This window comes from Octopus sinensis, linkage group LG4, assembly GCF_006345805.1.
Source record: "Octopus sinensis linkage group LG4, ASM634580v1, whole genome shotgun sequence".
Lineage (NCBI taxonomy): Eukaryota > Metazoa > Mollusca > Cephalopoda > Octopoda > Octopodidae > Octopus > Octopus sinensis.
In genome coordinates, this window is record NC_043000.1 from 19,093,473 (window position 1) to 19,099,317 (window position 5,845).

At 37.0% G+C, this 5,845-nt stretch overlaps 1 protein-coding gene across 1 annotated transcript in view; it reads right to left on the reverse strand.

Annotated features, from left to right (window-relative positions):
• Window positions 1–5,817: 5,817 nt before the first annotated feature.
• LOC118762892 overlaps window positions 5,818–5,845 on the reverse strand; it is a 1,403-nt gene continuing 1,375 nt past the window's right edge. Inside the window, exon 2 of the mRNA XM_036501869.1 lies at window positions 5,818–5,845. This exon is cut by the window's right edge and continues 478 nt beyond it. The gene's annotated coding sequence lies outside the window, so the exon portion shown is untranslated.

The window sequence follows — 5,845 nt, forward strand, 5'->3', positions numbered from 1 at the left end:
TTAAGTCGATTACATCAACCCCAGTGCGTAACTGGTACTTAATTTATCGACCCCGAAAGGATGAAAGGCAAAGTCGACCTCGGCGGAATTTGAACTCAGAACGTAACGGCAGACGAAATACGGCTACGCATTTCGCCCGGCGTGCTAACGTTTCTGCCAGCTCGCCGCCTTTCTTTGAATATAGTTTTAATTTGAATATAGTGTCGTAGCCCTGTAGAAAGCAACAGCAGCAGCAGCAGCCATCCAAGAATTTGGACCTGGAGATCTCCATTTCCAGCGACTTCGAGGGCCACCTCCCAGTGGTGTCGGGCGTCAACGAAGAGCCCTCGACTACAACAAGACAACCAAAGTTTTTTTTTTCTTTCCAAGGTCTGGGGGTCTCCCGCCTCTAAGCCCCAGACCATCACCTAATCACCCTTACCCGTCTTGTTGCTCAACAACAACAACAACAACAACAACAACAGCAGCAGTAGCAACGGCAACAGCAACGATGACGACAACAACATCAACATTATTTTGATCTAATGTAAACTTGCTGGCCACTGTTAGGTCGAATTTCCGTCACTCCTGATATTAATCGTGTTTTTAACACAGAGCGTCCATGCGATATGTTATCTGAAGGCAAATACTGTAATAACTGGCCTATCGACAGTGTGTATGCATTATATATGTTACTAGCAGTATCGCCCGGCGTTGCTCGGATTTGTAAGGGAAATAACTATATAAGCATTTTTAGAGAGTTATAGCCAAAAAGTAGCAAAAAATGCATTAAAAATGGAAAAAAAATGATGGTAATTTTTTTTTTAAATCGTTAACTCATCATAGACATTTTCAGAGAGTTACTTCCCTTATAATTAAAAAATATGCATTAAAATGGAAATAAATGATGGTAAATTATTTTTTAAATCGTAGACTCATCGTAGACGCGCGCTAATACCCAGAAGGGCTCGATATGAATCACGACTATAAGATACCCGGTTTTGGTTAAACTGCACTGCAAAATGTGGGAGTCGTTAGGAATCTAAATCGTAGGAGACAGACACACAACTTCACTTTTATATATAAAGATATAGACGGTTATTTCAATTTAATACTCCCTCAAATGCCTATCCCAGATTCTTATTCAGCCAGGTGACTATTCGTAACACGAGTGAATATTTTATTAATTTTTTTTTCCTATATGAGAGCTGATAAATTCTCGTCAGAGCATGTGATTAGCTGCGAATATCGGCCACTGTTTTAATGGCCTCATAAAACGGAAATGCATCTGACGTTCTTGTCGACTACTTCTGGGATGAATCTTCTTCTCTCTAGGCTGGCCTGAGGCTGAACAACAACACGACCATCACTAATCTTTATATATAAAAGTAAGGTTGTGTGTCTGTCTCCTACGATTTAGATTCCTAACTACTCCCACATTTTGCGGTGCAGTTTAACCAAAACCGGGTATCTTATAGTCGTGATTCATATCGAGCCCTTCTGGGTATTAGCGCGCGTCCACGATGAGTCTACGATTAAAAAAAAAAATTACCATAATTTTTTTCCATTTTAATGCATTTTTTTCGCTATTATATAAGGGAAGTAACTCTCTAAAAATGTCTACGATGAGTCAACGATTTAAAAAAAAATTACCATCATTTTTTTCCATTTTTAATGCATTTTTTTGCTATTTTTTTGCTATAACTCTCTAAAAATGCTTATATAGTTATTTCCCTTACAAACCCGAGCAACGCCGGGCGATACTGCTAGTATAATATAATATAATATAATATAATATAATATAATATGATATAATATTTTGTCATATTTTCTGCATAATTATTCTACCTACAGTAAACTTCAGAACATGGTGTATATCATTTTTGCTATTTCTTCCTTTCTTTCTTTCTTTCTTTCTTCTTTCTTTCTTTCTTTCTTTCTTTCTTTCTTTCTTGTTCGTATTATTTTCATAATGAAAATCATAAAACAAAGAAATAGATTTACCAAAGTTATCCAAATTATGAAAATTATTTTGTTATGGGCTAGGATAACTATTCTCCAGGTAACATTCTGTGATGTTTCAGAAGATCCCGAAATAATTTGTTGCAAATATAATTTACATAAGTTAAAAGAAAAATGAGCTAAGGGAATTAACTCAAAAGGAACACTGGCATGAATTTGGATAAATAAGGTAAAGTGTCATGTAATGGATGATGTACTTAAAAGCAAACCTCAATTTATTGAAAATTTCCCACTTAACTGGGGAACGAAAGTAACGAAGAAAGAAACCTTGCGGTAGATGTTAGCAACTGTCGATGAAGAAAGGAGATAATTTTTCAAAAATTAAGAATATCGTTTATTTTATTTCATTTTATTTTATTTTATTATTGTTAGCAGCCATAGGACAACTATAGACATGTTTGTTTGATTTCACCTGGCGTGCTAACGTTTCTGCTAGCTCGTCGCCTATCAGTATAGTACTGTTTCTACCTCACGGATTTTCACCTATCACGTGGTGTTTTGGAAATAACACCCGCGATAGTCGTGGGATTACTGTGTGTGTGTGTGTGTATATATATATATATACATAGGCGCAGGAGTGGCTGTGTGGTAAGTAGCTTGCTAACCAACCACATGGTTCCGGGTTCAGTCCCACTGCGTGGCATCTTGGGCAAGTGTCTTCTACTATAGCCCCGGGCCGACCAATGCCTTGTGAATGGATTTGGTAGACGGAAACTGAAAGAAACTGCTTGACAACCGATGCTGGTTTGTTTACGTCCCCGTCACTTAGCGGTTCGGCAAAAGATACCGATAGAATAAGTACTGGGTTTACAAAGAATAAGTCCCCGGGGTCGATTTGCTCGACTAAAGGCGGTGCTCCAGCATGGCCGCAGTCAAATGACTGAAACAAGTAAAAGTAAAAGTATATATATATATATATATATATATATATATATATGCGTGTATGTGTTTGTGTGTCTGTGTTTATATATATATATATATATATCGAGAGCGATAGACTGACAAAATTGTTAAGAGCATTGAACAAAATGTCTTACAAGAGCTCTTTAGTTTCTCAGTTTAATTTTCCGCTGAAGTCAACGTTACTTTATATTCTTCCAGAATAATATACCAATCAAGTACTGAGGTGGTAAAGCCGACTGGACCCCTACTTCAAAATCGGAGGCTCTGTGCCTCCGTACAGTAACACCATTGAGATCAATTTTAAATATTCTGATATTTATATATGGAGAGGTATGCAATGTATATTACTCTTTTACTCTTTTATTCTTTTACTTGTTTCAGTCATTTGACTGCGGCCATGCTGGAGCAACGCCTTTAATCGAGCAACTCGACCCGGGACTTATTCTTTTGTAAGCCTAGTACTTATTCTATCGGTCTGTTTTGCCGAACCGCTAGGTGACGGGGACATAAACACACCAGCATCGGTTGTCAAGCAATGCTTGGGGGACAAACACAGACACACAAACACATACACGCATATATATATATATAATATATATATATAATATATATATATATACATATTACGACGGGCTTCTTTCAGTTTCCGTCTACCAAATCCACTCACAAGGCTTTGGTCGGCCCGAGGCTATAGTAGAAGACACTTGTCAAAAGTGCCACGCAGTGGGACTGAACCCGGAACCCTGTGTTTGGTAAACAAGCTACTTACCACACAGCCACTCCTAAATCCTTATGGTGAGAGTTATTGGCGATGTTTTACTTGAACTAATGTTTTTTTTAACCGTGTTACTCTATTTCAAAGAATATAAACATTGTGTTTCAAGTAATTGATAATGAAGAATTACTATGATTCTGTTTCAAAAAAATTGACTGAGGACTGAATCATCTACTTCCCGCCTATACATGCGTAGCTTGAATTATATAAAAGAGAGCATGATGGTGTTAGAAAATCACGTGATAGTCTAGAGATTCATATTGTGTTACACCTAATTCATTGCATCTTTGGCTAAGACACGCGGCGTATGAAGTCGTGCATAATGCAAGAAATTTAGTACTAAACATCAAGATCCAAATTGGCAGTAGCATTATACTCACGGGTGTAAACATATATATATATATATATATATATATATATATATATATATATATATATCAGGATCCCATCAACTTTAAACGGAGTCTGGATAGATTCCTTCAAAGAATACCAGATAAGCCACCCATAATTGGATACAACTCACCCAACAAAAACTCACTACTTGAATGGACCATAAGCAAAACTTGACTTAAACAGGATTCGAATAATCCTATCAGGTGGTGCTATTAAGTTAGACATGGCCTGGACCAATCATTGGTCGAAACACATCTAAGTTTTATCTAAGTTTATATATATATATATATATGAAGTTAAGGTAGAAAATGTTAAAATATTTTTATAAAAATCATTTCGGTACCGGTTTCAGTCATTTAAATTTTTTCAACTATAAGTATACTGGAAAACAATTAAATTTTGTAAAAATTAAATGAAAAGTTTTTTAAATGAATATTTGCTTAGTATTCAAATACAAGGGGCATTTTCCTTGTTTCTGCCTGTCTCTGTCTCTCTTGTTTACTCTTGTGGGTTCGAGGTAGTTGTGAATTCTTGACGATATATATATTGTCCGGCAAGTTCTGACAATATATATATGTTGTCCAGAAAGTTCCGAGCGTTTTTAAGTTAAATCTTTTAATGCTTCATTGAGCACACCCGAAACGTAAAACAGTTAAAACTTTGGCGTTGCTTTAAGTGCACCTCTTCTTTGTTCCTGAATAAAAAAGATTTATCTTTCATTCAGGTTACCCTTTATTGACATTTGAAATGAGTAACCAAAATTTTCATATTCGCGTTGTAATGCATTTCTTTTTTAAAAAAGGAGAAAGTGCTGCAAAGACTTGCAAAAGTATTTGTGAAGTTTATGGTGATGATGCTGTAGGTGAATCAAGTGTTCGAAGGTGGTGTACAAAATTTAAAGCTGGAGAGTTTGGAAGATGACAGTCGCAGTAGAAGGCCTTCAAAATTGAATGAAGATGTTTTAAGGTTAAAAATCGAAGAAAACTCAAATATCATGACTAGAGAACTTGCAGAGGAGTTTGAAGTTTCTAAAGGTACGATTCATGAACACCTAGTGAAGCTAGGATGCATTTTTCGCTATAATGTATAGGTCCCTCACAAACTCTCAGAAAAGAATTGCTTGGACCGGTATTTCGTTTGTGATATGCTTTTGAAACGGAATGAAAGCATGCCTTTTTTTAAACAACTTGTGACTGGAGATGAAAAACGGATTGTGTACGAAAACGTAGTGCGAAAATGATTCTGGGGTTTGCGTAAGAATCCCCCAAAACAGCAACCAAAGACGAATATCCATGCCAAAAACGGTATTCTCTTTTTTTTCTCTTTTTACTTGTTTCAGTCATTTGACTGCGGCCATGCTGGAGCACCGCCTTTAGTCGAGCAACTCGACCCTGGGACTTATTCCTTCTGTAAGCCCAGTACTTATTCTATCGGTCTCTTTTTGCCGAACCGCTAAGTAACGGGGACGTAAACACACAAGCATCGGTTGTCAAGCAATGCTAGGGGGACAAACACACACACATACATACATATATATATACATATATACGACAGGCTTCTTTCAGTTTCCGTCTACCAAATCCACTCACAAGGCATTGGTCAGCCCGGGGTTATAGCAGAAGACACTTGCCCAAGATGCCACGCAGTGGGACTGAACCTGGAACCATGTGGTTGGTTAGCAAGCTACTTACCACACAGCCACTCCTGCGCCTATATGTATAGGTATGTTTTATATTTTGTGGGATCATAAAGGCATTATTTATTATGAGCTTC